This window comes from Leuresthes tenuis, unplaced genomic scaffold, assembly GCF_036924035.1.
Source record: "Leuresthes tenuis unplaced genomic scaffold, fLeuTen1.0.hap1 SCAF_9, whole genome shotgun sequence".
Classification (NCBI taxonomy): Eukaryota; Metazoa; Chordata; class Actinopteri; order Atheriniformes; family Atherinopsidae; genus Leuresthes; species Leuresthes tenuis.
The window spans coordinates 28,575,682-28,599,610 of NW_027325363.1; the positions used below are offsets into that span (position 1 = coordinate 28,575,682).

At 41.9% G+C, this 23,929-nt stretch overlaps 3 non-coding genes across 3 annotated transcripts; 2 read left to right on the forward strand and 1 right to left on the reverse strand.

The window, feature by feature from the left end:
* Positions 1 to 552: 552 nt before the first annotated feature.
* LOC140314859 (U5 spliceosomal RNA) lies at positions 553 to 666 on the reverse strand. Its single transcript, XR_011917189.1, has one exon. It is a non-coding gene; the product is annotated as a U5 spliceosomal RNA (small nuclear RNA).
* Positions 667 to 16,035: 15,369 nt separating this feature from the next.
* LOC140314881 (U5 spliceosomal RNA) lies at positions 16,036 to 16,155 on the forward strand. The gene has a single exon (XR_011917210.1). It is a non-coding gene; the product is annotated as a U5 spliceosomal RNA (small nuclear RNA).
* A 3,928-nt stretch (positions 16,156 to 20,083) lies between these two features.
* LOC140314855 (U5 spliceosomal RNA) lies at positions 20,084 to 20,197 on the forward strand. The gene has a single exon (XR_011917185.1). It is a non-coding gene; the product is annotated as a U5 spliceosomal RNA (small nuclear RNA).
* Positions 20,198 to 23,929: the final 3,732 nt, after the last annotated feature.

Sequence of the window (23,929 nt, forward strand, 5' to 3'; positions counted from 1 at the left end):
ATCCAAGCTTTTGGCGGGAAGTTTGAATTTATTGGGTCAACCTCTTCACTTTGTTCACCAACTGCCACCTTTGTTCCTTCTCTTTGTTGGCTTGACTGTGGCTTTACCGTCTTTAATTTGTTGGCAAAAGATTTAGGGCAATCTCTGAAGAGGTGATTTAATTCTCCACAGAGATTACATTTCCTGCCATTTGGACACTCTCCAAAAGTTTGCCCAATTTCTCTGCTCTTCCCACATAACACCTTGGTACAAGCCTCAACCAGGTGCCCATGCTCACCACACTTGCGGCAGAACTTGGGCTGCCCCTGGTAGTGGATGTAACCTCGGTTTTCAAGGTGGCCAGAGTGTCGCCCACCCGCTGCACTGAGCACTCTTCAGCCCTTTTAAATGGTATAACTTTGCACTCCCGCACGCTCCAGCAAGCACCATTCAAGCAACAACTTTGCACTCCAGCTTCGAACATCGGCACAGTCGCAACAAGTAAGGCGACTCTACTCAGAGAAGTCACTCTGCACAGTAACAAGATTTCTTTTGCACAGACAGAAAGGGCTTCACCCGCCAAGGTAAAGCCTGCCAAAAATAGAAACAACTCATTAGTGCTGCTCTCCACAGAAATCTTTAGTAAAAGGCGAAAGACTTGTACGTTATGAAGAGAAACCAGAGTACGATTATCCGTCACTGCGGGAGCAGGGCATCAGGCTTGTTGCCATAGCCACCTTCCCCATGGTGAGCTTTGCTTGGTTGAGACGCTTGCTCCCCCCCCCTTGCTCCTCGGCTGACCAAGTAGGAACAATCGGGCCCTATTCGATGGCTGCCTTGTCTTTTACTCTGTGCAAAAGACAAGGCAGCAACAAAAACACCACGAGAATCCCGTATTGAGGCTTTGTTCTGACCGCTCATTCGGGGTCGCGTTTCTTTCAAGCAATTCTCCTGGTTAGCCCACACTCGGCTCGCTCCCATAGCCGTGTTAAAGTCTACTTCGCATTCACTCTCTTTTCTCAGCAGACTCTTGGGATTTTATCTATAAAATGAATTCCTTCACTCAAACTATGTGAAAACTGCTTTGTCCTTAATATTTACCATGTCTAGAAAGATTTAAACAAAAAAAACAACGTTGTACTTTGCAGTAAAAGAAAGAGCAAATCTAAAGTTTCAGGAATCCGAGAATAAGCTTACTTTCATGAGTTCTTCACGATTTGCTATAAAATGAATTCCTTCACTCAAACTAAATTAAAACTGCTAAACCGCTAATCTGTTATATGTAAGGCAGATGTCAAATTCACCGAAATAGGATCAAAGGGTATTCGGCCAATCGAGCTGTAGCAGCTTCGGTAAAAGAGTATAAGTTGAAGAGTTTGTGAATAAAGGTGTGCGCACACATAGTGTGCTGTACGAAAATAGGCAGGGAGCAATGCCGGCTGGGGTATATGTTCTTGTATGTTGTCTGACTGTTTGATTTGAATGTGTTGTGTAAGTGTCCTGTTGAATGTTACATGTTTGGGCTTTGACACGCTTCACTGTGGTTGTTAACTGTGTGGTGTGTCCTGAAATGTTATATGTTTGGGCTGTGTGACATGCTTAATGCTTGTCAGTAGCTACCCACTTATTCATATATAGCAACTGACAACATAAGAAGTCCGGACATACTTTGATAGTAGTTGTAGAAGTATCCTTATTGATAATAGATCACTAATTCATAGTGATAGAACAGTAGATGAACAGGTGCTTGCACATGTCTCACGAAAATAAAATGGGTGTATCATTGCTGATGGCAGAGCAATACTGCCAAACTTATGAGTTCTTGTGGCAAACTTGATTCAGTGTCTTGACGTGTATACGCTGTTTCGCTGACTTGATTGTCACAAGAAACAAAGTGTGTTTGATAAGATCCGACCATTTTATTACGGGAGGATCAGTATGTATGGATTCTGATGTGACTGATAAACCCATTCGTATCTTAAGCATAATCTAATACATGAGACAACGCCCTGGCACACGATATAAAAAAAAAAAGAGAGAGAGCGGTTTTGTGTCCCCACAGTCCATAATGTAGAAAAGAGAGAAAAAAGCCTTTCTGATTTGGTGTGTGTGCTCATAGTGCAGAGTGTAGAGAAAAGAAAGCCGTTTTGGTGTCACGGGTGTTGTGACTTACATACACACATTTCTAAATTGAGAAAGGAAATTATTTTAGAGGAAGCACTAGAGTTTAGATCCCACATTTGTTGATAGGCATTCATTTATTTCTTCACTTCTGATGAAGTTTCAACAATAAACAACAAACTTTGTATTATGAGAAAGAACCAGAATCATTCTTCAGGAATCCGAAAATAAGCTCTATTTTATGAGTTATGCACGAATTCGGATTCTCCTATAAAACGAATTCCTTAACTCAAACCAAGTTAAGACTGCTTTGTCCTTCATATTTATTCATGTCTAATCAAGTTTCAACGATAAACAACGTTGTACTTTGTAGAATGAGAAAGAACTTCTTCAGCAATAAGCATCTCTCGACATATGACGAAGTACAGATTTTGCTATAAAATTAATTCCTTCTATCAGCCTGACTTAAAACTGTTTGTCCTCCTTATTTATCCACTTCAAATCAAGTTTCAACAAATAAAAAAATGTTGTAGTTTGAGAAAGTACAACTTAATCTTCAGCAATCAGTATAAAAAGAGGTGCAAATGCCAACCATACATACCTAAAAGGTGGAGCGGAAGTATTCAGCTGCAAGTAGGTGTGAATGTTCGACTATAATTTGTAAAAAGCGGGGTAAGAAAAGGTTCAAATGCCCGACTATATATTAACAAAAGCGGAGAGGAGAGGTCTTCAGATGAGAGTGGGTGAGAATTTCCAACCCATAATCTATAAAGTACGGTGAAAAAATATAATGTGAATGCCTCATAGAACACTAAAAGCGGAAGTGTTCGGCTGCAAGAAGGTGTGAATGTCCGACTATATTTGGTGAAAAGCAGGTGAAGCAAGGTCTGAATGCCCAACCTTACATCATCAAAAGCGAGATCAGAGGTGTTTGGCTGCAAGAAGGCCATAGTTTTCCAAAAGCGGGTAAGGTGCGAATGTCCGACTAAATATCAACAAAATTTGTGGGCGGAGGTCTTCGGATGCAAGCTGGGTTGTGAATATTCCACCATACAAGTATGGTGGAGAGGAAGCTGTGAATAGCCGACCATAGTTTGGAAAAAGCGGGTAAGAAAAGGTTTGAATGCCCGAACATACACCATCAAAAGAGGGAGCGGAGGTGTTCCGCTGTACGAAGGTGTGAATGTCCGACCATAGTTGGTAAAAAGCGGGTAAGAAAAGGTTAAAATACCCGACTGTACACAATCAATAGCGGGAGGCGGATGTGTTCGGCTACAACGAAGAGTGAAAGTCCGACCCTGGTTTGTAAAAAGCGGGTAAGAAAAGGGTGCTAATGTCCGACAATGTATGATCAAAAGAGAGAGCGGAGGTTTTCGGATACAAGAAGGTTTGAATGTCCCACCATATAGTTTGTAAAAAGCGGGTAAGAAAAGGTTCGGAATGCTCCGACTATACACCATCAAAAGCAGGAGCGGAGTTGTTCGGCTACAAGAAGGTGTGAAAGTCCGACCATGGTTTGTAAAAACCGGGAAGAAAAGGCTCGAAAGCCCGACTATACACCATCAAAAAGAAGGTTTGAATGTCCATCAATAATTGCTTTAAAACAAGAAAGTAAATTTTCGAATATCAAACCGCACATGATCATAAGTGGGAGAGGAAGGTGTTCGGCTGCAAGAAGGTGTGAATGTCCACCCATAATTCATTGAAAAATGGGTAAAAAAAAGGTGCGAATGCCTAACAATACATTATCAAAAGCAGGTGTGAATGTCAGATTATAATTTGTAAAAAGCTGATGAGAAAGGGTGAGAATGCCCGACTATACACCATCAAATGCGGGAGCGGAGGTGTTCGGCTCTGAGTAGGTGTGAATGTCCGACCATAATTGCTGAAAGAATGTGTTAGAAAAGATAAGAATGCTGGACCATACATCATCAAAAGCGGGGAGAGGTGGTGTTCGGCTGCAAAAAGTGTAACTGTTCGACTAAAGTTTGTAAAAAGTGGGTAAGACAAGGTGCGAATGCCTGACAATGTATGATCAAAAGCGGGGAGCGGAGGTGTTCAGCTGCAAGAAGGTCTACATGTCCATCAATAATTGCTAGAAAAACATGAAAGAAACTTTTCGAAAATCAAAACCGCACATGATCATAAGTGGGGATAGGAGGTGTTCAGCTGCAAGGTGTGAATGTCCACCCATAATGCCTGAAAAATGGGCAAAAAAAAGGTGTGTAATGCCCAACCATACATCATCAAAAGCAGGAGTGGAAGTGTTCGGCTACAAGAAGGTGTGAACGTCCCAACCAAAATATGTAAAAAGCAGTAAAGAAAAGTGTTCGAATATCCAACCAAACATAATCAAAAGCGGGAGCAGAGCTTTTCGACTGCAAGTAGGTGTGAATGTCAGATCATAATTTGCAAAAAGCTGATGAGAAAGGGTGAGAATGCCCGACTATACATCATCAAATGCGGGAGCGGAGTTGTTCGGCTGTGAGTAGGTGTGAATCTCCGACCATAATTGCTGAAAAATGTGTTAGAAAAGGTAAAAATGCCGGTCCATACATCATCAAAAGCGAGAGGGGTTGTGTTCGGCTGCAAGTAGGTGTGAATGTCCAGCCATAATTACTCACAAACGGGTAAGAAAAAGGTAGTATTGCCAGACCATATATGATCAAAACAGGGAGCGGAGGTGGTTCAGCTGCAAGAAGGTTTGAATGTCCGACTAAAGTTCAAATATATTAAAGAAAGCGGGAGGAGAGGTCTTCGGATGAGAGTGGTTGAAAATTTCCAACCATAATGTATAAAAATGCGGTGAAAATAAGGGTGTGATATAACACTAAAAGGTGGAGCGGAAGTGTTCGGCTGCAAGAAAGGTGTGAATGTCCGACTATATTTGGTGAAAAGCAGGTGAAGCAAGGTCTGAATGCCAAACCTTACATCATCAAATGCGAGATCAGAGGTGTTTGGCTGCAAGAAGGCCATAGTTTGCCAAAAGCGGGTAAGGTGCGAATGTCCGACTAAATATAAAAAAAATTTGGGGCAGAGGTCTTCGGATGCAAGTGGGTGTGAATATCCAAACCATACAAGTATGGTGGAGAGGAAGCTGTGAATAGCCGACCATAGTTTGGTAAAAGCGGGTAAGAAAAGGTTTTAATACCCGAACATACACCATCAAAAGAGGGAGCGGAGGTGTTCCGCTGTACGAAGGTGTGAATGTCCGACCATAGTTGGTAAAAAGCGGGTAAGAAAAGGTTAAAATACCCGACGTTACACAATCAATAGCGGGAGCGGATGTGTTCGGCTACAAGAAGGTGTGAAAGTCCAACCATGGTTTGTAAAAAGCGGGTAAGAAAAGGTGCGAATGTCCGACAATGTATGATCAAAAGAGAGAGCGGAGGTGTTCGGATACAAGAAGGTTTGAATGTCCCACCATAGTTTGTAAAAAGCGGGTAAGAAAAGGTTCGAATGCCCGACTATATACACCATCAAAAGCGGGAGCAGAGGTGTTCCGCTGTAAGACGGTGTGAATGTCCGACCATAGTTGGTAAAAAGCGGGTAAGAAAAGGTTAAAATACCCGACTGTACACAATCAATAGCAGGAGCGGAGTTGTTCGGCTACAAGAAGGTGTGAAAGTCCGACCATGGTTTGTAAAAACCGGGAAGAAAAGGCTCGAAAGCCCGACTATACACCATCAAAAAGAAGGTTTGAATGTCCATCAATAATTGCTTTAAAACAAGAAAGTAAATTTTCGAATATCAAACCGTACATGATCATAAGCGGGAGAGGAGGTGTTCCGCTGTAAGACGGTGTGAATGTCCGACCATAGTTGGTAAAAAGCGGGTAAGAAAAGGTTAAAATACCCGACTGTACACAATCAATAGCAGGAGCGGAGTTGTTCGGCTACAAGAAGGTGTGAAAGTCCGACCATGGTTTGTAAAAACCGGGAAGAAAAGGCTCGAAAGCCCGACTATACACCATCAAAAAGAAGGTTTGAATGTCCATCAATAATTGCTTTAAAACAAGAAAGTAAATTTTCGAATATCAAACCGTACATGATCATAAGCGGGAGAGGAGGTGTTCCGCTGTAAGACGGTGTGAATGTCCGACCATAGTTGGTAAAAAGCGGGTAAGAAAAGGTTAAAATACCCGACTGTACACAATCAATAGCGGGAGCGGAGTTGTTCGGCTACTAAAAGGTGTGAAAGTCCGACCATGGTTTGTAAAAAGCGGGTAAGAAAAGGTTCGAATGCCCGAACATACACCATCAAAAGAGGGAGCGGAGGTGTTACGCTGTAAGAAGGTTTGAATGTCCGACTAAAGTTCAAATATATTAACAAAAGCGGGAGGAGAGGTCTTCGGATGAGAGTGGTTGAAAATTTCCAACCATAATGTATAAAATGCGGTGAAAAAAAGGTGTGATAGAACACTAAAAGGTGGAGCGGAAGTGTTCGGCTGCAAGAAGGTGTTGAATGTCCGACTATATTTGGTGAAAAGCAGGTGAAGCAAGGTCTGAATGCCCAACCTTACATCATCAAAAGCGAGATCAGAGGTGTTTGGCTGCAAGAAGGCCATAGTTTGCCAAAAGCGGGTAAGGTGCGAATGTCCGACTAAATATCAACAAAATTTGGGGCAGAGGTCTTCGGATGCAAGTAGGTGTGAATATCCAACCATACAAGTATGGTGGAGAGGAAGCTGTGAATAGCCAACCATAGTTTGGAAAAAGCGGGTAAGAAAAGGTTTGAATACCCGAACATACACCATCAAAAGAGGGAGCGGAGGTGTTCCGCTGTACGAAGGTGTGAATGTCCGACCATAGTTGGTAAAAAGCGGGTAAGAAAAGGTTAAAATATCCGACTGTACACAATCAATAGCGGGAGCGGATGTGTTCGGCTACAAGAAGGTGTGAAAGTCCGACCATGGTTTGTAAAAAGCGGGTAAGAAAAGGTGCGAATGTCCGACAATGTATGATCAAAAGAGAGAGCGGAGGTTTTCGGATACAAGAAGGTTTGAATGTCCCACCATAGTTTGTAAAAAGCGGGTAAGAAAAGGTTCGAATGCCCGACTATACACCATCAAAAGTGGGAGCAGAGGTGTTCCGCTGTAAGACGGTGTGAATGTCCGATCATAGTTGGTAAAAAGCGGGTAAGAAAAGGTTAAAATACCCGACTGTACACAATCAAAAGAGGGAGCGGAGTTGTTCAGCTAAGAGAAGGTGTGAAAGTCCGACCATGGTTTGTAAAAAGCGGGTAAGAAAAGGTTTGTATGCCCGAATATACACTATCAAAACCGGAAGTGTAGGTGTTCGGCTGCAAGAAGGTGTGAGAACGTTCCGACCAAAGTTTGTAAAAAAGCAGTTAAGAAAAGGGTATCGAATATCTAACCAAACATAATCAAAAGCGGGAGCAGAGCTGTTCGACTGCAAGTAGGTGTGAATGTCAGATAATAATTTGCAAAAAGCTGATGAGAAAGGGTGAGAAATCCAAACTATACACCATCAAATGCGGTAGTGGAGTTGTTCGGCTGTGAGTAGGTGTGATTCTCCAACCATAATTGCTGAAAAATGTGTTAGAAAAGGTAAGAATGCCGGTCTATACATCATCAAAAGCGGGAGAGGTGGTGTTCGGCTGCAAGTAGGTGTGAATGTCCATTAATAATTGCTTTAAAACATGAAAGAAAATTTTCGAATATCAAACCTTACATAATCATTAGCGGGAGAGGAGGTGTTCAGCTGCAAGAAGATGTGAATATCCACCTATAATTACTGAAAAATGGGTAGGAAAAGATGCGAATGTCCAACCATAAATCATCAAAAGCAGGAGTGGAGTTGTTCAGCTACAAGAAGGTATGAAAGTCCAACCATGGTTTGTAAAAAGCGGGTAAGAGAAGGTTCGAATACCCGAATATATACCATCAAAAGCGGAAGCGGGGGTGTTCGGCTGCAAGAAGGTGTGAACGTCCGACCAAAGTTTGTAAAAAGCAGTTAAGAAAAGGTTTGAATATCCAACCGAACATAATCAAAAGCGGGAGCAGAGCTGTTCGACTGCAAGTAGGTGTGAATGTCAGATCATAATTGCTGAAAAATGTGATAGAAAAGACTAGAATGCCGGACAATACATCATCAAAAGCGGGAGAGGTGGTTTTTCGGCTGCAAGTAGGTGTGAATGTCCAGCCATAATTACTCACAAACGGGAGAAGAAAAGGTAGTATTTCCAGACCACACATGATCAAAACAGGGAATGGAGGTGGTTCAGCTGCAAGGTGTGAATGTCTGACTAAAGTTTGTCAAAACCGTGTAAGACAAGGGGCGAATGCCCGACAATGTATGATCAAAAGAGGGAGCGGAGGTTTTCGGCTGCAAGGTCTGAATGTCCAACCATAATTTGTAAAAATCGGGGAAGAAAAGGCTCGAAAGCCCGACTATACACCATCAAAAGCGGGAGCAGAGGTGTTCAGGTGCAAGAAGGTCTGAATGTCCGACCAATAATTACTGAAAAATGGGTAAGAAAAGGTGCGAATGCCAAATCATACATCATCAAAAGCAGGAGCGGATGTGTTCGGCTACAAGAAGGTTTGAATGTCCAACCATAGTAAGTAATAGGTGGGTAAGAAAAGGCTCGAATGCCCGACTATACACCATCAAAAGCGGAAGCGGAGGTGTTCGGCTGCAAGACGGTGTGAACGTCCGACCAAAGTTTGTAAAAAGCATTAAGAAAATGTTCGAATATCCAACCAAACATAATCAAAAGCGGGAGCAGAGCTGTTCGACTTCAAGTAGGTGTGAATATCAGATCATAATTTGCAAAAATCTGATGAGAAAGGGTGAGAATGCCCGACTATACACTATCAAATGTGGGAGCGGAGGTGTTCGTCTGTGAGTAGGTGTGAATGTCCGACCATAATTGTTGAAAAATGTGTTAGAAAAGGTAAGAATGCCGGACCATATATCATCAAAAGCGGGAGAGGTTGTGTTCGGCTGCAAGAAGGTGTGAATGTCCAGCCATAATTACTCACAAACGTGTAAGAAAAGGTACTATTGCCAGACCATATATGATCAAAACAGGGAGCGGAGGTGGTTCAGCTGCAAGAAGGTTTGAATGTCCGACTAAAGTTTGTAAAAAGCGGGTAAGACAAGGTGTGAATGCCCGACAATGTATGATCAAAAGAGGAGCGGAGGTTTTCGGCTGCAAGAAGGTCTGAATGTCCACCCATAATTACTGAAAAATGGGTAAGAAAAGGTGCGAAAGCCCAACCGCACATGATCATAAGTGGATGAGAAGGTGTTCGACTGCAAGTAGGTGTGAATGTAAGATCATAATTTGTAAAAAGCGGGTAAGAAAAGGTAAGAATGCCCAACCATAAATTATCAAAAGCGGCACCAGAGTATCGGCTGGTATTTATCAATGTCTAGATAGATTTCAACAAAAAACAACGTTGTACTTTGCAGTAAAAGAAAGTGCAAATCAAAAGTTTTAGGAATCCGAGAATAAGCTTATTTTCATGAGTTCTGCACGATTTCGGAATTTATGTATAAAATGAATTTCTTCACGCAAACTAAGTTAACACTGCTTTGTCCTTCATATGTACCCATTTCTACATATATTTCAAGCATAAACTTCCTCATATTACCCTGAATGAGAAAGAGCCACACTTGTGATTAAGCCATACCTCCCTTTTGAGGAGTTCTGCATGATTTGGGATTTTATCTATAAAATTAATTCCTTCACTCAAACTATGTTAAAACGGCTTTTACCTTCATATTTATCAATGTCTCGATAGATTTAAACAAAAAAAAACAACGTTGTACTTTGCAATAAAAGAAAGAGCAAATCAAAAGTTTTAGGAATCCGAGAATAAGCTTATTTTCATGAGTTCTGCACGATTTCGGATTTTATGTATAAAATGAATTAATTCACTCAAACCAAGTTAAAACTGCTTTTTCCTTCATATTTATCAATGTCTAGATCGACTTCAACAAAGAACAACATTGAATTTTGCAGTAGAAGAAAGAGAAACACTGAAGGATCAGGAATCGGAGAATAAGCTTATTTTCTTATGGGCAAGTGGGAACTGCTTTGTCCTTCATATTTATCAATGTGTAGATGGATTTCAACTTCTTCTACTGCAAAGTCCAATGTTTTTCTTTGTTGAAGTCGATCTAGACATTGATGAATATGGAAGGACAAAGCAGTTTTAACTTGGTTTGAGCAAAGCAATTCATTTTATAGCAAATTCCGAAATCGTGCAGAACTCATGAAAGCAGGCTTATACTCGGATTCCTGAAACTTTAGATTTGCTCTTTCTTTTACTGCAAAGTACAACGTTGTTTTTTTTGTTTAAATATTTCTAGACATGGTAAATATGAAGGACAAATCAGTTTTAACATAGTTTGAGTGAAGTAATGCATTTTATAAGCAAAATCCCAAATCATGCAGAACTCACGAAATGCTTTTTCTCGCTTTTCACTGCTTTTTACAAACTTTGGTCGGACGTTCACACCTTCTTGCATCCGAACACCTCCGCTTCCGCTTTTGATGATGTATATTCGGGCATTCGAACCTTTTTTTACCCGCTTTTTACAAACCATTGTCGGACTTTCACACCTTCTTGCAGCCGAACACCACCTCTCCCGCTTTTGATGATGTATGGTCCAGTATTGTTACCTTTTCTAACACATTTTTCAGCAATTATGGTCGGACATTCACACCTACTCACAGCTGGACACCTCCGCTCCCGCTTTTGATCATACAATGTCGGGACATCGCTCCTTGTCTTACCAGCTTTTTACAAACTTTAGTCGAACATTCACACCTTCTTGCAGCTGAACACCTCCGCTCCCGCTTTTGATGATGTATAGTCGGGCTTTCGAGCCTTTTCTTACTCGGTTTTTACAAATTATGGTTGGACATTCAGACCTTGCAGCCGAACACCTCCGCTCTCTCTTTTGATCATACATTGTTGGGCATTCGCACCTTGTCTTACCCGCTTTTTACAAACTATAGTCAGACATTAACACCTTGCAGCTGAACCTCCGCTCCCTGTTTTGATCATGTATGGTCTGGCAATACTACCTTTTCTTCCCCCGTTTGTGAGTAATTATGGCTGGACATTCACACCTACTTGCAGTCGAACAGCTCTGCTCCCGCTTTTGATTATGTTTGGTTGGATATTCGAACCTTTTCTTAACTGCTTTTTACAAACCATGGTCGGACTTTCACACCTTCTTGTAGCCGAACACCTCCGCTCCCGCTTTTTATGGTGTATAGTCGGGCATTCGAACCTTTTCTTACCCGCTATTTACAAACTATGGTAGGACATTCAAACCTTCGTGTATCCGAAAACCTCCGCTCTCTCTTTTGATCATACATTGTCGGACATTCGCACCTTTTCTTACCCGCTTTTTACAAACCATGGTCGGACTGTCACACCTTCTTGTAGCCGAACACATCCGCTCCCGCTATTGATTGTGTACAGTCGGGTATTTTAACCTTTTCTTACCCGCTTTTTACCAAGTATGGTCGGACATTCACACCTTCGTACAGCGGAACACCTCCGCTCCCTCTTTTGATGGTGTATGTTCGGGCATTCAAACCTTTTCTTACCCGCTTTTTCCAAACTATGGTCGGCTATTCACAGCTTCCTCTCCACCATACTTGTATGGTGGGATATTCACACCCACTTGCATCCGAAGACCTCCGCCCCAAATTTTGTTGATATTTAGTCGGACATTCGCACCTTACCCGCTTTTGGCAAACCATGGCCTTCTTGCAGCCAAACAACTCTGATCTTGCTTTTGATGATGTAAGGTTGGGCATTCAGACCTTGCTTCACCTGCTTTTCACCAAATATAGTCGGACATTCACACCTTCTTGCAGCCGAACACTTCCGCTCCACCTTTTAGTGTTCTATCACACCTTTTTTTTCACCGCATTTTATACATTATGGTTGGAAATTTTCAACCACTCTCATCCGAAGACCTCTCCTCCCGCTTTTGTTAATATATTTGAACTTTAGTTTGACATTCAAACCTTCTTGCAGCTGAACCACCTCCGCTCCCTGTTTTGATCATATATGGTCTGGCTACTACCTTTTCTTACCCGTTTGTGAGTAATTATGGCTGGACATTCACACCTACTTGCAGTCGAACACAACCTCTCTCGCTTTTGATGATGTATGGACCGGCATTTTTACCTTTTCTAAAACATTTTTCAGCAATTATGGTCGGAGATTCACACCTACTCACAGCCGAACCACTCCGCTCCCGCATTTGATGATGTATAGTCGGGCATTCTCACCCTTTCTGATCAGCTTTTTGCAAATTATGATCTGACATTCACACCTACTTGCAGTCGAACAGCTCTGCTCCCGCTTTTGATTATGTTTGGTTGGATATTCGAACCTTTTCTTAACTAAATTTTAACTTATTTTGGTTGGACGTTCACACCTTCTTGTAGCCGAACACTTCCACTCCTGCTTTTGATGATGTATGGTTGGGCATTCACACCTTTTTTTTGCCCATTTTTCAGGAATTATGGGTGGACATTCACACCTTGCAGCTGAAAACCTCCTATCCCACTTATGATCATGTGCGGTTTGATTTTCGAAAAGTTTCTTTCATGTTTTCTAGCAATTATTGATGGACATGTAGACCTTCTTGCAGTTGAACACCTCCGCTCCCGCTTTTGATCATACATTGTCAGGCATTCGCACCTTATCTTACCCTCTTTTTACAAACTTTAGTCGAACAGTCACACCTTTTTGCAGCCGAACACCACCTCTCCCGCTTTTGATGATGTATGGTCCAGCATTCTTACCTTTTCTAACACATTCTTCAGCAATTATGGTCGGACATTCACACCTACTCAGAGCCGAACACCTCCGCTCCCGCATTTGATGGTGTATAGTCGGGCATTCTCACTCTTTCTCACTCATCAGCTTTTTACAAATTATGATCTGACATTCACACCTGCTTTTGATAATGTATTGTTAGGCATTCACACCTTTTTTTTTACCCATTTTTCATGAATTATGGGTGGACATTCACACCTTCTTGCAGCCGAACACCTCCTCTCCCGCTTATGATCATGTGCGGTTTGATATTCGAAAATTTACTTTCTTGTTTTAAAGCAATTATTGATGGACATTCAAACCTTCTTTTTGATGGTGTATAGTCGGGCTTTCGAGCCCGACTATACACCATCCTTTTCTTCCCGGACTTTCACACCTTCTTGTAGCCGAACAACTCCGCTCCCGCTATTGATTGTGTACAGTCGGGTATTTTAACCTTTTCTTACCCGCTTTTTACCAACTATGGTCGGACATTCACACCTTCGTACAGCGGAACACCTCCGCTCCCTCTTTTGATGGTGTATGTTCGGGCATTCAAACCTTTTCTTACCCGCTTTTTCCAAACTATGGTCGGCTATTCACAACTTGCTCTCCACCATACTTGTATGGTGGAATATTCACACCCACTTGCATCCGAAGACCTCCGCCCCAAATTTTGTTGATATTTAGTCGGACATTCGCACCTTACCCGCTTTTGGCAAACTATGGCCTTCTTGCAGCCAAACACCTCTGATCTCGCTTTTGATGATGTAAGGTTGGGCATTCAGACCTTGCTTCACCTGCTTTTCACCAAATATAGTCAGACATTCACACCTTCTTGCAGCCGAACACTTCCGCTTTTAGTGTTCTATGAGGCATTCACATATTTTTTTTCACCGTATTTTATAGATTATGGTTGGAAATTCTCACCCACTCTCATCCGAAGACCTCTCCTCCCGCTTTTGTTAATATATAGTCGGGCATTCGAACCTTTTCTTACCCGCTTTTTACAAATTATGGTCGAACATTCACACCTACTTGCAGCTGAATACTTCCGCTCCACCTTTTAGGTATGTATGGTTGGCATTTGCACTTCTTTTTATACTGATTGCTGAAGATTAAGTTGTTCTTTCTCAAACTACAATTTTTTTTTAATTGTTGAAACTTGATTTGAAGTGGATAAATAAGGAGGACAAACAGTTTTAAGTCAGGCTGATAGAAGGAATTAATTTTATAGCAAAATCTTTATTTCGTCATATGTCGAGAGATGCTTATTGCTGAAGAAGTTCTTTCTCATTCTACAAAGTACAACGTTGTTTATCGTTGAAACTTGATTAGACATGAATAAATATGAAGGACAAAGCAGTCTTAACTTGGTTTGAGTTAATGAATTCGTTTTATAGGAGAATCCGAATTCGTGCATAACTCATAAAATAGAGCTTATTTTCGGATTCCTGAAGAATGAGTCTGGTTCTTTCTCATAATACAAAGTTTGTTGTTTATTGTTGAAACTTCATCAGAAGTGAAGAAATAAATGAATGCCTATCAACAAATGTGGGATCTAAACTCTACTGCTTCCTCTAAAATAATTTCCTTTCTCAATTTAGAAATGTGTGTGTGTAAGTCACAACACCCGTGACACCAAAACGGCTTTCTTTTCTCTACACTCTGCACTATGAGCACACACACCAAATCAGAAAGGCTTTTTTCTCTCTTTTCTACATTATGGACTGTGGGGACACAAAACCGCTCTCTCTCTTTTTTTTTTTTTATCGTGTGCCAGGGCGTTGTCTCACGTATTAGATTATGCTTAAGATACGAATGGGTTTATCAGTCACATCAGAATCCATACATACTGATCCTCCCGTAATAAAATGGTCGGATCTTATCAAACACACTTTGTTTCTTGTGACAATCAAGTCAGCGAAACAGCGTATACACGTCAAGACACTGAATCAAGTTTGCCACAAGAACTCATAAGTTTGGCAGTATTGCTCTGCCGTCAGCAATCATACACCCATTTTATTTTCGTGAGACATGTGCAAGCACCTGTTCATCTACTGTTCTATCACTATGAATTAGTGATCTATTATCAATAAGGATACTTCTACAACTACTATCAAAGTATGTCCGGACTTCTTATGTTGTCAGTTGCTATATATGAATAAGTGGGTAGCTACTGACAAGCATTAAGCATGTCACACAGCCCAAACATATAACATTTCAGGACACACCACACAGTTAACAACCACAGTGAAGCGTGTCAAAGCCCAAACATGTAACATTCAACAGGACACTTACACAACACATTCAAATCAAACAGTCAGACAACATACAAGAACATATACCCCAGCCGGCATTGCTCCCTGCCTATTTTCGTACAGCACACTATGTGTGCGCACACCTTTATTCACAAACTCTTCAACTTATACTCTTTTACCGAAGCTGCTACAGCTCGATTGGCCGAATACCCTTTGATCCTATTTCGGTGAATTTGACATCTGCCTTACATATAACAGATTAGCGGTTTAGCAGTTTTAATTTAGTATGAGTGAAGGAATTCATTTTATAGCAAAATCCGAAATCGTGAAGCACTCATGAAAGTAAGCTTATTCTCGGATTCCTGAAACTTTAGATTTGCTCTTTCTTTTACTGCAAAGTACAACGTTGTTTTTTTTGTTTAAATCTTTCTAGACATGGTAAATATTAAGGACAAAGCAGTTTTCACATAGTTTGAGTGAAGAAATTCATTTTATAGATAAAATCCCAAGAGTCTGCTGAGAAAAGAGAGTGAATGTGAAGTAGACTTTAACACGGCTATGGGAGCGAGCCGAGTGTGGGCTAACCGGGAGAATTGCTTGAAAGAAACGCGACACCGAATGAGCGATCAGAACAAAGCCTCAATACGGGATTCTCGTGGTGTTTTTGTTGCTGCCTTGTCTTTTGCACAGAGTAAAAGACAAGGCAGCCATCGAATAGGGCCCGATTGTTCCTACTTGGTCAGCCGAGGAGCAAGGGGGGGGGGGGGGCAAGCGTCTCAACCAAGCAAAGCTCACCATGGGGAAGGTGGCTATGCCAACTAGCCTGATGCCCTGCTCCCGCAGTGACGGATAATCGTACTCTGGTTTCTCTTCATAACTCTTTCTCATAAGTCTTTCGCCTTTTACTAAAGATTTCTGTGGAGAGCAGCACTAATGAGTTGTTTCTATTTTTGGCAGGCTTTACCTTTGCGGGAGAAGCCCTTTCTGTCTGTGCAAAAGAAATCTTCTTACTGTGCAGAGTGACTTCTCTGAGTAGAGTCGCCTTACTTGTTGCGACTGTGCCGATGTTCGAAGCTGGAGTGCAAAGTTGTTGCTTGAATGGTGCTTGCTGGAGCGTGCGGGAGTGCAAAGTTATACCATTTAAAAGGGCTGAAGAGTGCTCAGTGCAGCGGGTGGGCGACACTCTGGCCACCTTGAAAACCGAGGTTACATCCACTACCAGGGGCAGCCCAAGTTCTGCCGCAAGTGTGGTGAGCATGGACACCTGGTTGAGGCTTGTACCAAGGTGTTATGTGGGAAGAGCAGAGAAATTGGGCAAACTTTTGGAGAGTGTCCAAATGGCAGGAAATGTAATCTCTGTGGAGAATTAAATCACCTCTTCAGAGATTGCCCTAAATCTTTTGCCAACAAATTAAAGACGGTAAAGCCACAGTCAAGCCAACAAAGAGAAGGACCAAAGGTGGCAGTTGGTGAACAAAGTGAAGAGGTTGACCCAATAAATTCAAACTTCCCGCCAAAAGCTTGGATTGGAAGTGAGGAGCAAAAAGGGGAGGGGCCTGTAGAGGCCTCACCACTCAGTGATGAAGTCTGTGAGAATTCACAGGCAGAGGGTGGAGCTACGCTAAATGAGGAGGAAGAGCAGACAGGTGAGTCTAGTGAAGATACTCACCTCCCCGAAGGTCAACAGCCGAAGAGGACGGCATCTGAGCCTCTGATTCCCCAGTGGTATCAGAGAAGAGGGGAAGGGTTAGGTCCCTTTCAGACAGTTCTTCAGTGGAAGAACCTAGAGTCTTCCCCTCCGACTCACCAAATGAGGTCTCCTTTTTAACTTCAGCTCTGCAATCAACCCCCAGGGACTCAAAGTTAAATGCAACATTGCGTCAGAGGCCAACACCGAGAGTCCGAAAAGGAAATATAGATCACCCTACTCACTTTTCACCTAAAGAAATGAAGGAAGAGCTAGTTTCCCAAGAAATAACCTGTGTGTAATTTGTTTTGATAACTTAGAAAAACGAAAATGACATACCTACTTTCCTTTATGCTTTTAATGGTTCTCACCTTCTCAACACTAAATGTGAGAAGTGTGAAATCAAAGACAAGAGCCCAGAGTATTTTATCCTTCTTAGACTCCATAAAATCAGATGTGTTTTTAATACAAGAATGTGGACTACCTTTTTTAAAAAACCATAGACAATGGGAGGAAATGTGGCCCCATTTATCGATATGGAGTGGCTCAAATCAAAATAAAAATGATGGTGTGGCCATTCTAATTAAAAATCCGCATGTTCTGGTGAAAGGTAGCACAGTGGTGAGAGACGGACGGGCACTTTTAGCACACTTGAATTTTATGGGGCAAGACTTTAACCTCTTAAATATTTATGGTTTCAATGGAAAAAATGAAAGGTATGACCTTTTAGAAGATATACAGCTTTACATGCTAGGGCAAGTACCTTTAGTTGTAGGAGGGGATTTTAACTGTATCTTGAGCAGGAAAGATAGAAAAAGAGCAGGGGTAGATTTTAAAGTGGATAAGACTTCGATTTTACTTCAGGGCATATGCAGGGATTTTAAGCTTACTGACTGTTTTAAAACCATGCATCCCAGAGAGGAGGGCTTCACCTGGTTTAGTCATGATGGCACCAGAGCCTCTCGCATTGATTATTTCTTTACTAGAGATTGCCCACCCACTGATGTTAGATTAACCCCTGTTTTCTTTTCAGACCACCTTATGCTCTCCTGCACCCTTTCACCCCCTTCTGGTGTGACGGTAGGAAGTGGTCTGTGGAAACTCAACTGTTCCCTGTTGGAGGATGAAATCATAGTCAGTCAGTACAGGGAATGTTATAAAGAGTGGCAGACCCTTCAAGACCTCTACGAAACACATGCACAATGGTGGGAAATGGTGAAGGAAACGACCCAGACTTTTTTTAAACAGCAAGGTAAACGTAAAAAAAGGAAAGAGAATAGATGTATGATGGGACTACATAAACGCTTACAGCGCTACTTTAAACTAAATCAGTGTGGCATAGACTTTAAAGAAGAAATCAAAGATGTCAAAAAGGAAATGTCAGTTTTAGCAGAAATAAAGAGTAAAGGAATTTTTGTAAGAAGCAGGGAGCAGGAAATTGAGGAAGGTGAAAAAGAAAGAAAGTTATAAATAAAAAGGAGTGTATTCAAAATCTAAAAAGAGAAGATGGGTTTTTAACAAAATCCACACAAGAGATGATTGAAACTGTACATACCTTTTATAGTAACATGTACAAAGAGAAACCAGTGCACTTGGAAACATCGGCAGAAATCTTAAAATTTTTTGACAAAACCGTAAAAGAGAATGCACACTTGACACAGAATTTTACTGCTTTAGAGTTAAAAAAATGCCTAACAGGTTTTAAGAGAAGTCGAGCTCCGGGTTTAGACGGGCTTCCTGCAGAATTCTATCTGACCTATTGGGACCTTTTATCATCAGACATTTTAGATGTTTTTAAAGATTTTGAAAAACTCGACCGACTGCCTGACAGTTTTAGAGTGGGACACAAAACCGCTCTCTCTCTTTTTTTTTTTTATCGTGTGCCAGGGCGTTGTCTCATGTATTAGATTATGCTTAAGATACGAATGGGTTTATCAGTCACATCAGAATCCATACATACTGATCCTCCCGTAATAAAATGGTCGGATCTTATCAAACACACTTTGTTTCTTGTGACAATCAAGTCAGCGAAACAGCGTATACACGTCAAGACACTGAATCAAGTTTGCCACAAGAACTCATAAGTTTGGCAGTATTGCTCTGCCGTCAGCAATCATACACCCATTTTATTTTCGTGAGACATGTGCAAGCACCTGTTCATCTACTGTTCTATCACTATGAATTAGTGATCTATTATCAATAAGGATACTTCTACAACTACTATCAAAGTATGTCCGGACTTCTTATGTTGTCAGTTGCTATATATGAATAAGTGGGTAGCTACTGACAAGCATTAAGCATGTCACACAGCCCAAACATATAACATTTCAGGACACACCACACAGTTAACAACCAAAGTGAAGCGTGTCAAAGCCCAAACATGTAACATTCAACAGGACACTTACACAACACATTCAAATCAAACAGTCAGACAACATACAAGAACATATACCCCAGCCGGCATTGCTCCCTGCCTATTTTCGTACAGCACACTATGTGTGCGCACACCTTTATTCACAAACTCTTCAACTTATACTCTTTTACCGAAGCTGCTACAGCTCGATTGGCCGAATACCCTTTGATCCTATTTCGGTGAATTTGACATCTGCCTTACATATAACAGATTAGCGGTTTAGCAGTTTTAATTTAGTTTGAGTGAAGGAATTCATTTTATAGCAAAATCCGAAATCGTGAAGAACTCATGAAAGTAAGCTTATTCTCGGATTCCTGAAACTTTAGATTTGCTCTTTCTTTTACTGCAAAGTACAACGTTGTTTTTTTTGTTTAAATCTTTCTAGACATGGTAAATATTAAGGACAAAGCAGTTTTCACATAGTTTGAGTGAAGGAATTCATTTTATAGATAAAATCCCAAGAGTCTGCTGAGAAAAGAGAGTGAATGCGAAGTAGACTTTAACACGGCTATGGGAGCGAGCCGAGTGTGGGCTAACCAGGAGAATTGCTTGAAAGAAACGCGACCCCGAATGAGCGGTCAGAACAAAGCCTCAATACGGGATTCTCGTGGTGTTTTTGTTGCTGCCTTGTCTTTTGCACAGAGTAAAAGACAAGGCAGCCATCGAATAGGGCCCGATTGTTCCTACTTGGTCAGCCGAGGAGCAAGGGGGGGGAGCAAGCGTCTCAACCAAGCAAAGCTCACCATGGGGAAGGTGGCTATGCCAACAAGCCTGATGCCCTGCTCCCGCAGTGACGGATAATCGTACTCTGGTTTCTCTTCATAACGTACAAGTCTTTCGCCTTTTACTAAAGATTTCTGTGGAGAGCAGCACTAATGAGTTGTTTCTATTTTTGGCAGGCTTTACCTTTGCGGGTGAAGCCCTTTCTGTCTGTGCAAAAGAAATCTTCTTACTGTGCAGAGTGACTTCTCTGAGTAGAGTCGCCTTACTATTTGCGACTGTGCCGATGTTCGAAGCTGGAGTGCAAAGTTGTTGCTTGAATGGTGCTTGCTGGAGCGTGCGGGAGTGCAAAGTTATACCATTTAAAAGGGCTGAAGAGTGCTCAGTGCAGCGGGTGGGCGACACTCTGGCCACCTTGAAAACCGAGGTTACATCCACTACCAGGGTCAGCCCAAGTTCTGCCGCAAGTGTGGTGAGCATGGGCACCTGGTTGAGGCTTGTACCAAGGTGTTATGTGGGAAGAGCAGAGAAATTGGGCAAACTTTTGGAGAGTGTCCAAATGGCAGGAAATGTAATCTCTGTGGAGAATTAAATCACCTCTTCAGAGATTGCCCTAAATCTTTTGCCAACAAATTAAAGACGGTAAAGCCACAGTCAAGCCAACAAAGAGAAGGACCAAAGGTGGCAGTTGGTGAACAAAGTGAAGAGGTTGACCCAATAAATTCAAACTTCCCGCCAAAAGCTTGGATTGGAAGTGAGGAGCAAAAGGGGGAGGGGCCTGTAGAGGCCTCACCACTCAGTGTTGAAGTCTGTGAGAATTCACAGGCAGAGGGTGGAGCTACGCTAAATGAGGAGGAAGAGCAGACAGGTGAGTCTAGTGAAGATACTCACCTCCCCGAAGGTCAACAGAAGGTCAATTTGTTGATAGGCATTCATTTATTTCTTCACTTCTGATGAAGTTTCAACAAAAAACAACAAACTTTGTATTATGAGAAAGAACCAGAATCATTCTACAGGAATCCGAAAATAAGCTCTATTTTATGAGTTATGCACGAATTCGGATTCTCCTATAAAGCGAATTCCTTAACTCAAACCAAGTTAAGACTGCTTTGTCCTTCATATTTATTCATGTCTAATCAAGTTTCAACGATAAACAACGTTGTACTTTGTAGAATGAGAAAGAACTTCTTCAGCAATAAGCATCTCTCGACATATGACGAAGTACAGATTTTGCTATAAAATTAATTCCTTCTATCAGCCTGACTTAAAACTGTTTGTCCTCCTTATTTATCCACTTCAAATCAAGTTTCAACAATTAAAAAAAATTTGTAGTTTGAGAAAGAACAACTTAATCTTCAGCAATCAGTATAAAAAGAGGTGCAAATGCCAACCATACATACCTAAAAGGTGGAGCGGAAGTATTCAGCTGCAAGTAGGTGTGAATGTTCGACCATAATTTGTAAAAAGCGGGTAAGAAAAGGTTCGAATGCCCGACTATATATTAACAAAAGCGGGAGGAGAGGTCTTCGGATGAGAGTGGGTGAGAATTTCCAACCATAATCTATAAAATACGGTGAAAAAAAATATGTGAATGCCTCATAGAACACTAAAAGCGGAAGTGTTCGGCTGCAAGAAGGTGTGAATGTCCGACTATATTTGGTGAAAAGCAGGTGAAGCAAGGTCTGAATGCCCAACCTTACATCATCAAAAGCGAGATCAGAGGTGTTTGGCTGCAAGAAGGCCATAGTTTGCCAAAAGCGGGTAAGGTGCGAATGTCCGACTAAATATCAACAAAATTTGGGGCGGAGGTCTTCGGATGCAAGTGGGTGTGAATGTCCGACTATATTTGGTGAAAAGCAGGTGAAGCAAGGTCTGAATGCCCAACCTTACATCATCAAAAGCAAGATCAGAGGTGTTGGGCTGCAAGAAGGCCATAGTTTGCCAAAAGCGGGTAAGGTGCGAATGACCGACTAAATATCAACAAAAGTGGGGGCGGAGGTCTTCGGATGCAGGTGGGTGTGAATATCCCACCATACAAGTATGGTGGAGAGGAAGCTGTGAATGGCCGACCATAGTAAAAGGCGGGTGAGAGAAGGTGCGAATGTCAAACCATACATAATCAAAACAGGGAGCGGAGTTGTTCTGCTGTAAGAAGGTGTGAATGTCCAACCATAGTTGGTAAAAAGCGGGTAAGAAAAGGTTAAAATACCCGACTGTACACAATCAATAGCGGGAGCGGAGTTGTTCGGCTACTAAAAGGTGTGAAAGTCCGACCATGGTTTGTAAAAAGCGGGTAAGAAAAGGTGCGAATGCCCGACAATGTATGATCAAAAGAGGGAGTGGAGGTTTTCGGCTGCAAGAAGGTCTGAATGTCCAACCATAATTTGTAAAAACCGGGGAAGAAAAGGCTCAAAAGCCCGACTATACACCATCAAAAGTGGGAGCGGAGGTGTTCAGCTGCAAGACGGTCTGAATGTCCATCAATAACTGCTAGAAAACATGAAAGAAAATTTTCGAATATCAAACTGCACATGATCATAAGCGGGAGAGGAGGTGTTCAGCTGCAAGAAGGTGTGAATGTCTACCCATAATTACTGAAAAATGGGTAAGAAAAGGTGCGAATGCCTAACCATACATCATCAAAAGAGGGAGCGGAGGTGTTCCGCTGTAAGACGGTGTGAATGTCCGAACATAGATGGTAAAAAGCGGGTAAGAAAAGGTTAAATTACACGACTGTACACAATCAAAAGAGGGAGCGGAGTTGTTCAGCTAAGAGAAGGTGTGAAAGTCCGACCTTGGTTTGTAAAAAGCGGGTAAGAAAAGGTTCGTATGCCCGAATATACACTATCAAAACCGGAAGCGTAGGTGTTCGGCTGCAAGAAGGTGTGAACGTCCGACCAAAGTTTGTAAAAAGCAGTTAAGAAAAGGTTCGAATATCTAACTAAACATAATCAAAAGCGGGAGCAGAGCTGTTCGACTGCAAGTAGGTGTGAATGTCAGATCATAATTTGTAAAAAGCTGATGAGAAAGGGTGAGAATGCCCGACTATACACCATCAAATGCGGTAGCGGAGTTGTTCGGCTGTGAGTAGGTGTGATTCTCCAACCATAATTGCTGAAAAATGTGTTAGAAAAGGTAAGAATGCCGGTCCATACATCATCAAAATCGGGAGAGGTGGTGTTCGGCTGCAAGAAGGTGTGAACGTCCGACCAAAGTTTGTAAAAAGCAGTTAAGAAAAGGTTTGAATATCCAACCGAACATAATTAAAAGCGGGAGCAGAGCTGTTCGACTGCAAGTAGGTGTGAATGTCAGATCATAATTGCTGAAAAATGTGATAGAAAAGACTAGAATGCCGGACAATACATCATCAAAAGCGGGAGAGGTGGTTTTTCGGCTGCAAGTAGATGTGAATGTCCAGCCATAATTACTCACAAACGGGGGAAGAAAAGGTAGTATTTCCAGACCACACATGATCAAAACAGGGAATGGAGGTGGTTCAGCTGCAAGGTGTGAATGTCTGACTAAAGTTTGTAAAAACCGTGTAAGACAAGGGGCGAATGCCCGACAATGTATGATCAAAAGAGGGAGCGGAGGTTTTCGGCTGCAAGGTCTGAATGTCCAACCATAATTTGTAAAAATCGGGGAAGAAAAGGCTCGAAAGCCCGACTATACACCATCAAAAGCGGGAGCAGAGGTGTTCAGGTGCAAGAAGGTCTGAACGTCCGACCAATAATTACTGAAAAATGGGTAAGAAAAGGTGCGAATGCCAAATCATACATCATCAAAAGCAGGAGCGGATGTGTTCAGCTACAAGAAGGTTTGAATGTCCAACCATAGTAAGTAATAGGTGGGTAAGAAAAGGCTCGAATGCCCGACTATACACCATCAAAAGCGGAAGCGGAGGTGTTCGGCTGCAAGACGGTGTGAAC